Below are 12,325 nucleotides of genomic sequence, written 5' to 3'. Positions count from 1 at the left end.
TGGTAAAGAAGAAGTTAAACTGTCACTATTTGCAGATGACATGATACTGTACATAAAAAACCCTAAAGACTCCACCCCAAAACTACTAGAACTGATATCGGAATACAGCAAAGTTGCAGGACACAAAATCAACACACAGAAATCTGTGGCTTTCCTATATACTAACAATGAACCAACAGAAAGAGAAATCAGGAAAACAACTATATTCACCATTGCATCAAGAAAAATAAAATACCTAGGAATAAACCTAACTAAAGAAGTGAAAGACTTATATTCTGAAAACTACAAGTCACTCTTAAGAAAAATTAAAGGGGACACTAACAGATGGAAACTCATCCCATGCTCGTGGTTAGGAAGAATAAATATCATCAAAATGGCCATCCTGCCCAAAGCAATATACAGATTTGATGCAATCCCTATGAAACTACCAGCAACATCCTTCAATGAACTGGAACAAATAATTCAAAAATTCATATGGAAACACCAAAGACCCCGAATAGCCAAAGCAATCCTGAGAAAGAAGAATAAAGTAGGGGGGATCTCACTCCCCAACTTCAACCTCTACTATAAAGCCATAGTAATCAAGACAATTTGGTACTGGCACAAGAGCAGAGCCACAGACCAATGGAACAGACTAGAGAATCCAGACATTAACCCAGACATATATGGTCAATTAATATTTGATAAAGGAGCCATGGACATACAATGGCGAAATGACAGTCTCTTCAACAGGTGGTGCTGGCAAATCTGGACAGCTACATGTAGGAGAATGAAACTGGACCATTGTCTAACCCCATATACAAAAGAAATCTCAAAATGGATCAAAGACCTGAATGTAAACCATTAAACTCTTGGAAGAAAACATAGGCAAAAACCTCTCAGACATAAACATGAGTGACCTCTTCTTGAACATATCTCCACGGACAAGGAAAACAACAGCAAAAATGAGTAAGTGGGACTATATTAAGCTGAAAAGCTTCTGTACAGCAAAAGACACCATCAATAGAACAAAAAGGATCCCTACAGTATGGGAGAATATATTTGAAAATGACACATCTGATAAAGGCTTGACATCCAGGATACATTAAGAGCTCACATGCCTCAACAAACAAAAAACAAATAACCCAATTAAAAAATGGGCAGAGGAACTGAACAGACAGTTCTCCAAAAAAGAAATACGGATGGCCAACAGACACATGAAAAGATGCTCCACATCGCTAATTATCAGAGAAATGCAAATTAAAACTACAATGAGGTATCACCTCACACCAGTAAGGATGGCTGCCATCCAAAAGACAAACAACAACAAATATTGGCGAGGCTGTGGAGAAAGGGGAACCCTCCTACACTGCTGGTGGGAATGTAAGTTAGTTCAACCATTGTGGAAAGCAGTATGGAGGTACATCAAAATGCTCAAAACAGACTTACCATTTGACCCAGGAATTCCACTCCTAGGAATTTACCCTAAGAACGCAGCAATCAAGTTTGAGAAAGACAGATGCACCCCTATGTTTATTGCAGCACTATTTACAATAGCCTAGAATTGGAAGCAACCTAAATGTCCATCGATAGATGAATGGATAAAGAAGAGGTGGTACATATACACAATGGAATACTACTCAGCCATAAGAAAAGGGCATTTGCAGGAACATGGATGGATCTGGAGGGTATTATGCTCAGTGAAACAAGCAAAGCGGAGAAAGAGTAATACCAAATGATTTCACTTATCTGTGGAATATAAGAACAAAGGAAAAACTGAAGGAACGAAACAGCACCAGAATCACAGAACTCAAGAATGGACTAACAGGTACCAAAGGGAATGAGACGGGGGAGGATGGGTGGGCAGGGAGGGCTAAGGGGGGGGATAGAAGTAGGGGGTTATTAAGATTAACATGCATGGGGGGTAGGAGGAAAAGGAGGGCTGCACAACACAGAGAAGGCAAGTAGTGATTCTACAACATTTTGCTATGCTGATGGACAGTGACTGTAAAGGGGTTTATAGGGGAGACATGGTATAGGGTAGAGCCTAGTAAACATAATATTCATCATGTAAGTGTAGATTAGTGATACCAAAAATAAAGCAAAACAAAACAAAACAAAACAAAAAGGGCAGTTCCTGTGTGGTAACCTCCAATAAGTTCTACACAAGGATATAAAGGGCATATAAAAGTGTAGGCAAAGGGTCTGTTTGTGTTTATACAGAGGATCAAAGCCTAATTTGGCTACCCCAAAAATGAACTAAGATACGATATGAAAGAGAACTTCCAACATCAGCACTCTCTGGAAGACTCATGCCAGAAGATGATCATCAAAAAACCCTAACAAAGATCCACGCACTGCTACAGCTGTAGATGCACTCATCCCACCAGTTCCTGGACTTGCCATGGGAATGAGGAAGGAGATATCTATGCTGGCCTGTGCATACAGTAAAACAACAAATTTGACTGGATCTATACTGTTGGAACTCAACCAAGAATTAGGAGAAGTGCAAATTGTAGCGCTCCAAAATCTTACAACTACAGACTATTTACTGTTAAAAGAACATAAGGGATGTGAACATTCCCCAGGAATGGCTTGTTTGAATTTGTCTGATTTCTCTCAGACTGTTCAAGTTCAGTTGGACAATATCCACCATATCATAGATAAGTTTTCACAAATGCCTAAGGTGCCTAACTGGTTTTCTCGGTTTCACTGGAGATGGCTGGTAATTACAGATATGCTTTGGTTATGTAACTATACTCCTATTGTGTTAATGTGTGTGCGCAATTTAAGTAGTAGCTTAAAACCTATACATGCTGAAGTTACTCTACAAGAAGATATGTCAAAGAAATAATCAATGTTCCCATGTTTTCTTCCGCCTGCTACTTCTATAGCTTTTCTTCTTCCATCCTAATTACAACCCTTAAATAGAATTCGTGCCTCATATCAAATTTACCGAGTATCATATTTCTTCCAAGTGCTAAAGATACCTCAAGACAAATGCTGGGTATAGAAGCTACAGGTCATAAATATGCAAAGAAGTAAAAAGCTAACCATTTCAAACAATAAGGCTTCTCTCTCACTTACCAACTTTACATTTCCCTGTATGGCCCCGGAAGATGACTGGTTAGCCAGAGACGGGTAAGATTCCTCAAGAGAGGAACAACCTAAGACAGGCACAGTCGCAGGGGGGTCATCAGGTGAGAAATCGGGGATCAACAGAGGTGAGGCTTAGAACCTCACCCCCCCTGTTCTGAGAGAAATCTTCTGCATACGTGGATGTTTTATTGCCCTTGTCTAGCTTGGATTAACACATAGTCTATAGGCACACACCTGATCATCTACATTTGCTCTCTTACAACACTAAACTATGTTTTCTACCTTTATCTTGTATCTACCTACCACTTCAGCATTTTATTAAAAATAATAATAATATAGAGAGAAATGTGTTATCCACATATAAATCAAGTATAAAAATCAAATGAGTATTCATATATGTTTTCTACCTTTATCTTGTATCTACCTACCACTTCAGCATTTTAATAAAAATAATAATAATAGAGAGAGAAATGTGTTATCCACATATAAATCAAGTATAAAAATCAAATGAGTATTCATATTTGAACTGACTGTTTATAGTTCATAATGCATGAGCAAAACCGAAAGTTTCTGTGATGACTGCCCTTGTACTGTTCACCATGTAACTTATTCACTATGTAAGAATTTGTTCTCCATGTAAGAACTTGTTTGTTATGCCTCAGAAGATTGGAGACTGATGAAAATTAGGCTTGGGTTTTTTTAATGATTGTGCATTGAGCATTGACTCCCCTATACAGAATTTTATTGTTGTTTAACAACCATTTGGTCAATAAATATGAGAGATGCCCTCACACACAAAAAAAAGTACACACTTCCAATTGTAAAATAAATAAGTAACCGGGATGTAATGTATAGCATAAGGAATATAGTCAAAATATTGTAACAACTTGGTATGGTGATAGCTGGTACCTAGAATTATCATGTATATAAATGTTGAATCACTATGTTGTACACCTGACACTAATGTAATGTAATACTGTGTGTCAACTACCCTTCAATAAAAAATAATTATCTAAAAAAAACAAAAAAATTAAATGAATATTCATATTTGACCTGATTGTTTATAGTTCATAATGCGTGATCAAAACCAAGTTTCTGTGATGACTGCCCTTGTACTGTTCACCATGTAAGAACTTATTCACTATGTAAGAATTTGTTCACCATGTAAGAACTTGTTCGTTATGCTTCAGAAGATTGGAGACTGACGAGAATTAGGCTTAGGGTGGATTAATGATTGTGCATTGACCATTGACTCCCCTATACAGAATTTTATTGTTGTTAACATACATTTGATCAATAAATATGAGAGATGCCCTTTCAAAAAAAAGTATTCATATTAGAAAGGGAAAAGTAAAATCATTAGCTGTAGATAATACAATTTTATATATAGAAAGTCCTAAAGACTCAACCAAAAATTTGGAAATAATAAAAGAATTCAGTAAAGTAGCAGGATATAAAATCAACACATAAATCAGTTTTGTTTCGGTTGACAATGAAATACCTGAAAAAGAAATAAAACTATAAAATTCATAATAAGATCAAAATTGATAAAATATTAATAATTAATCGAGGAAATGAAAGATCTATACCATGAAACCAACAAGCTTTTGAGGAAAGAATTTTAAGAAGTTGTAAACAAATGAGAAAATATCTCATGTTCATAGATCCAAAGAATAATATTGTTAAAAATTCCACACATTCCAATGCAATATATAGTTTCAATGCTATCACTATCAAAATTGCAGTGGCAGATTCTCTTGTGCAGAAATAGAACAAAGGATCCTAAAATTTGTATGGAACCACAAAAGACCTCAAAAGCCAGTGCAATCATGAGAAAGAAGAATAGAGGCTGAGGCTTCACATGTACTGATTTTGAACTATACCACAAAGTTACTGTATTACAACGGTATGGTTCTGGCACAAAACAGGTATGTAGAAAAGTGAAACAGAATACAGAGCCCAGAATAAAACCTCATATATACAGTAAGGTAGTATATGACAAGCAAGCCAAGAGGAAAATGATGACTTTATCAGACAAAAACTGAAGGAATTGGTTTTTAATATACATATTTGAGAAATTGTTAAAAGAAGTTCTTCAGAGAGAAGAAAATTATATAGACAGAAACTCAGATATACCTAAAGAATAAAAGTGCATTTATGAAGACATAAATAGAGGTAAAATAAAACTTTCTCTTGTTTTAAGTGATGTAACAGTTAAAAGCTTATTAAATATAATAATAAGATCAATATACTGGATTATGATAGCTCATGAATAATCAAAAGAAATAATAGCACTGTTATAAGGAAAGAGGTGAATAATTTGGTAATAGTTGTTATAAGTTAACTACACTACATGTGAGGCAATATACTGTTATTTGAAAGTGGCTTATATTTTATTATAAATTAATATTCCCAAGCAACAACCACTAAATAAAGAAAAAAGTAAGTAAAATTTACATGCTAAGGGAAGAAAGAGCATAGAATCAGAATAATACTCAAAATCCTAAGGCAGAAAATGTAAAACAAAGAGAGGAACAAAGAACAAGGGCAATCCATTTTAATGACAGACACAGATTAAAAATAAATTAATAAAGAAAATATGCTAAATCAAATCAAATGTTTACATATGCATATGAAGTTTGGTTATCAGATGTCAGTATAAAAATGACTATTATAAGATGTTTTATGTAAGTCTCCTGGGAACAACAATGCAAAAACATCCAGTAGTTACACAAAAGATAAAGAGAAAAGAATCAAAGCATTCCACAGCAAAATATCAACAAGTCTAATAGGAAGAGAGCAAAGAAGGAAGACAGTAACAAAGAAAGTACAAAGCAGTGAGAAAATGACAAAATGGCAAGAGCAAATCTTACCTATCAATAACTTAAATGTGAATGATTTCAATTCTCCAATAAAAATTCAGAGAGATTGAGGGATGATGTCAGCTATATGGAGGGCTTTAAAGTCCTAACACCCTCTCTCCAACAAGAAAAAAAATCCATAATAAAAAAACTACAAACTGAAGAAAACATCTCAGGGATAGCAATATAAACAGTAAAGAAGCAGCAAAAACTGATGGATACCCAAATCAGGGGTGGCTATATAGAAAAGTAAAGAAAGCATCTTCCTGCATCACTACATTTCCCCAGTAAGGAGCTGCTCAACACCAGAAGGAGTCTCCTTGGAGGAAGTACATCATATAGGTACTGCTCTGTGCCCAGGTCAGCAACATGTCCTGACACAAATCTTAACAGTCCCCCACGAGAGTAATGTTATTGCTATTCGATCTGTTATCCACTGGAGATGAACCTGACCCACCACCCCCGGGCTCTGCTACTAGTGATTCTTACCCCTTGGGCCCAAGCCACTCCTACAACTTGTCAATCCAGGTCTTGCCACTGATCTATTCACCTTCAACAGCTGGAAATACAGTGGTAAGCTCCACAGACACAGGTACAGTTTCCACAGTGTATCAGTATTTACTAAATACTTGACACCAGGCCCACAACTATAACAAGTGTACCTATGCTCTAGGACCCAAAAGGCAATATAGTAGTTCAATGTGTGCCTGATCCTAAGACATAGGCTCAAGGCCCAAATATCAGCATTCCAGACCAGTCACCAAGAAGGATTCTTTCAGCAGAAACTTTATCCAACAGACAAAAAATGGGGGAAGAGCAGGAGACACCTGCATTCATAACCTCTGAAGATCTCAGGAGCCCTATATGCCACTGCTACCTGCAGGTCACCTGAAGCCTTGGCCATCGAATAGAATGACCCAATGATCTGGCTTATGTAAACCTCAGCCAACTGAGTGGCATGAATACTATGCTACTGTGCCTTCCCAAGAACCAAAGACACTACATCCCCCCCACACAACACCCTTAAATGTATCTCCAGATGAAAACCCTTCCCTACTGAAACGAAGCCAGTCCAAAAACTGTAGGAGGTAAATGTGTCCTAAATGTGAAGACATTAATGCAAACCAATTAGAAACACAGAAAAAGAAGAAAAAGTGACATCACTAAAAAAAAAAAAACATAAATTTTCCAGTAACCAATGCCAAAGAAATAGAGTTATGCAAGCTATATGAAAAAGAATTCAGAATAATGATTTTAAGGAAGCTCAGCAAGAATCAAGAAAACACATATAGGCAAAAAGTGAACTCAGGAACACAATACATGAACAAAATAAAAAATTCAGCAAAGAAATAGAAATCATAAAAAAGAAACAAACAGAAATTCTAGAGATGAAGAATAAAGTGAATGAAATGAAAAATGCAATAGAAGCTTCAACAGTAAACTCAATCAGATGGAAGAAAGAATTTGTGATCATGTAGATGAATCACTTGACATTATCCAGTCAAAGGATGACAAAAAATTTTAATGAAGAAGAGTGGAGAAAACCTAAGTGAACTGTAATGCACAATCAAAAGAAAGGAATCTGCATTTAGGGAATCCCAGAATTAAATAGGGAGATTGAGTAGAGGATGGTGGAATAAAACAACATAATGAAAACCTCCTCTTATGTACACACCAAAGAGGCAACTACATCAAATACAAGCAACCCTGAAAATGACTTGAAGCCTTCAGAATGGACCATCTATACCTGAAAAGGAAGATAAGATCATATTGAGAAGGGTAAAGTCAGGATCCAAGTCCTTCCCTCATCCCAGCCCACAAGCAGGAGAGGGAGGAAAAGAGTGGGGAGGGGAAACTGCTCAGGAATCCAGCAGACTTGGCCCTTGAGATCTGCTCTGCGGATGTGAGTCCACATGGCATAGAGCTTTGACAATTAATAGAGTTGGACACCAGGAAGAGATGGAGCACTGTGGCAAGGGCAAGACTTCTGTTGCTGTGGAGGACCAGCTCATTCTGCTGGTCCTACTAGAACCAACACAGAGGCAAAGTTTGAAATATTTCCCAACAGTAACAAGTATTACAGAAGAGCAGGGATGCAGGGAGTTCTTTCCAGAGAAGAAAAGGCAGGAAGATGATATTTCCTAGACCTCCTGGTCAGGAAAACCTTACTGGCCAGGCTCTTGTGGGAACTAGCTCTGAAACTCCACCTACCTTGTTCCTGTGTACCCACCGCTTCTGGCACACTCAGTACAGCATCAGTCCAACACTGAAAACTGGCAATCAGAAGTCAGAAGACATTTTCCAGGATCTCCCTAAGCCCAGATGGCCACATGCCTATAGAAGCAAGCTCTGGAATGCTCCACATGCCTTGCTGGAGGCAAGGCCCTTGAAACATCCTATGGCATGCTCACCCTGTACTGCATGCACGGAACAGCACCAGTCCAATACAACTGAATGGAGGGTAGAGGAAAAGCCTGGCAGCATAACCACCTTTCATCAAACAGAAGGCATGTAGAGGCTAGATGTTGGGATCAGCTATTGATGACAGAGAAGCAGAACCCACCAAAAGCAGCCATGCCTAAACCAATACCAAGAACCAGGTTCTGGTGAGCAGAGGGTTTGAGTGTCTGGGCACAACAGTACTCCTACTTCATAAAGTTACCATTTCCAAGACAAGGAGGCAAATCTGATCTATTTAATACAAAAGCAAACACACAGAGACAAAATGAGGAAGCAGAGGAATATGCTCCAAACAAAATAAAATAAAACTTCAGAGAAAGGGCAAAATGAAACAGAGATAAGACACTTCCTGATAAACAATTTAAATTACCAGTCATAAAAATGTTCACTCTAATGGCAAATCAGTTCAGGAGCTCAAAGATAATTTCAACAATGAGATAGAAAACTTTAAAAAAGAATATAACCTATAGTTCTGTAACGTCTTTCTATGTTGACAGATAGCAACTATCTATAGGGGTGAGGATTTAATAATATATGTAATTTTTACATACTTGAAACCAATCTTACATTGTACATCAATAATACAATATCATACTGTATTGTATGATGCATAATAATAATACTCTTCTAAGTAGATGAAGCAGAGGACAACATCAAGACATAAAGTAATTAAAAAGGCAAAAATTAAGATAAATATAGAATCTTAAAAGCAGTGAGAACAAAGGATAAAAAATCCATACAAAGCTAAAGAACACAATAACTTAAGTGAAAAATACAACAGGGGGAATGGAAAACATGTTGTAAAAAGCAGAAGAATGAATCATCTTGATGGAAGATAGAGAACTGAAGAGTAACCAAGCTGAGGCACAGAGAAGAAAAACAACTTCTAAAAATGAGAAGATGCTAAGAGAGCTGTGTAACAACTCCAAATGAAACAATATTCGCATTACAGGGGTCCCAGAAGGAGAAGAGAGAGTCAAAGAGGTAGAGAGTTTCTTTGAAGACATAATAGCTGTTAATTTCCCCACACTGGGGAAGGAAATAGACACCCAGATCCTGGAATCACAGAAAGCCACTAAGTAGATGAAGCAGAGGACAACATCAAGACATAAAGTAATTAAAAAGGCAAAAATTAAGATAAGTATAGAATCTTAAAAGCAGTGAGAAGCAGACAATTACCTATAAGAGAAACTCCGTAAGATTATCATCATATTTCTTAGCAGAAACTTTACAAGCCAGAAAGGAGTGGCATGAAATACCAAAGTTTTGGAAACGAAAAACTATAACCAAGAATTCTGTACTCAGCATGGTATTCATTCTCCATTGAAACAGAGATAGTTTCCCAGATAAACAAAGTTAAAAAAATAGTTTAACACCAATAAGCTGGCCTTACGGGATATGTTAAAAAGACTTCTGTAGATGGTAGTGCTCTTTAGTCCAAATATTTTTAATCAGTGAAAATAAACGTAGAGTAAAGGTCATAGTCCAGTGACTTAGAAAGCAAATATGAAGTAAAAAAGCAAAAGTAGAACACATAGTTTAGTGCTATAAGAGAACAAATGTAGATGATCAGGTGTGTGCCTGTAGACTAAGTGTTAATCCAACCTAGACAAGGGCAATAAAACATCCACGGGTGCAGAAGATTTCTCTCAGAACAGGGGGGGTGAGGTTCTAAGCCTCACCTCTGTTGATCCCCGATTTCTCACCTGATGGCCCCCCTGCGACTGTGCCTGTCTTAGGTTGTTCCTCCCTTGAGGAATCTTACCCATCTCTGGCTAACCAGTCATCTTCCAGGGCCATACAGGGAAATGTAAAGTTGGTAAGTGAGAGAGAGGCAATATTGTTTGAAGAGGTTAGCTTTTTACTTCTTTGCAGATTTATGCCCTGTGGCTTTTATGCCCAGTATTTGTCTTGAGGTATCTTTACCACTTGGAAGAATTATGATATTCGGTAAATTCGATGTGAGGCACAAATTCTATTTAAGGGTTGTAATTACGAAGGAAGAAGAAAAGCTATAGAAGTAGCAGATGGAAGAAAATGTGGGAAGATTGATTATTTCTTTGACATATCTTCTTGTAGAGTAACTTAAGCATGTATAGGTTTTAAACTACTAATTAAATTGCGCACACACATTAACATAATAGGAATACAGTTACATAACCAAAGCAGACCTATAATTACCAGCCATATCCACTGAAACCAAGAAAACCAGTTAGGCATCCTAGGCCATTTGTGAAAACTTATCTATGATATGGTGGATATTGTCCAACTGAACTTGAACAGTCTGAGAGAAATCAGACAAATTAAAACAACCCATTCCTGGAGACTGTTCACATCCCATATGTTCTTTTAACAGTAGGCAGTCTGTAGTCGTAAGATTTTGGAGCGCTACAACTTGCACTTCTCCTAATTCTTGGTTGAGTTCCAACAATATAGATCCAGTCAAATTTGTTGTTTTACTGTATGCACAGGCCAGTTTAGATATCTCCTTCTTCATTCCAATGGCAAGTCCAGGAACTGGTGGGATGAATGCAGCTACCTTGCATCTACCTACCACTTCAGCATTTTATTTAAAAAAATAATAAAAATAATAATAATAATAAGGGAGAAATGTGGGATTCACATATAAATCAGGTGTAAAAATCAAATGAATATTCATATTTGACCTGATTGTTTATAGTTCATAATGCATGATCAAAACCAAAAGTTTCTGTGATGACTGCCCTTGTACTGTTCACCATGTAAGAACTTGTTCTTTATGCTTCAGAAGATTGGAGACTGACGAGAATCCGGCTTGGGGTGGATTAATGATTGTGCATTGAGCATTGAGTCCCCTATACAGAATTTTATTGTTGTTAACAACCATTTGACCAATAAATATGAGAGATGCCCTCTCAAAAAAAAAAAAGCAAAAGTAGTAAAGTCAACTATAGACAAAGTTAATCAAGCAAAAGATATAGATTATGACATATACATAAAATGTAAAGGAAGACAAATAATAAAAACGTGGTTCTTTAAGAATGTGATCAAAATTTAGTGATCAACGTAATGTAAGATATATATTTGGTGAACTATAAATGAACCTCACGGGGTACCAACAAAACTAAAACTTGTAATAGATACAAAAAAAGAGAAAGGAATCCAAGCATGACACTAAAGAAAATGATCAGATCAAAAGATAAGACCACAACAAAAGAAGAAAAGAACAGAGAACTATAAGAAGAATGAGAAAAGAATAAAATATCGATAAGTACATACCTGTCAATAATTACTTTAAATATAAAAGGAAGAAATGCACCAATCAAAAGATACATGGAGGCTGAATGGATAAAGAAAGAAACCCGATCTACACACTGCCTAGGAAAGACCCATTTCAGACCTGAAGGCATATAAGACTGAAAGTGAAGTAATGGAAAAAGAAATTTCTTGCAAATGAAAGAGAGAAAAAAGCAGGAGCAGCAATATCTATATCAGACAAAATAGACTTCAAAACAAAAAAATTAACAAAAGACAAAGTCGGACATTAGATAATGATAAAGGGATTAGACCAACAAGAGGATATAATAATTATAAATGTTTAAGCACCAAATATAGGTTGACATAAATACATAAAGCAAATACTAACAGTTGTACAGTGAGAAATAAACACCAACACAACAATATTAGAGGATTTGAACACCCCACTTCCATCAATGGACAGATAATCTACACAGAAAATAAAAAGGGAAACAGTTGCACTGAATGACACATTAGGACAGATGGACTTAACAAATATGTACAGTATGTTCACCACAAAGCAGCAGAATACAAATTATTCTCAAGAGCCCATGGAATATTGTCCCGATTAGGACACAAAGAAGGCTCAATCATATCAAGAACTGAAATATTATCAAGCATCTTTTCAGAACACACTGGCTTGAAACTAG

Source organism: Manis pentadactyla, chromosome X, assembly GCF_030020395.1.
Source record: "Manis pentadactyla isolate mManPen7 chromosome X, mManPen7.hap1, whole genome shotgun sequence".
Lineage (NCBI taxonomy): Eukaryota > Metazoa > Chordata > Mammalia > Pholidota > Manidae > Manis > Manis pentadactyla.
Note: the sequence above shows the minus strand (reverse complement) of the source record.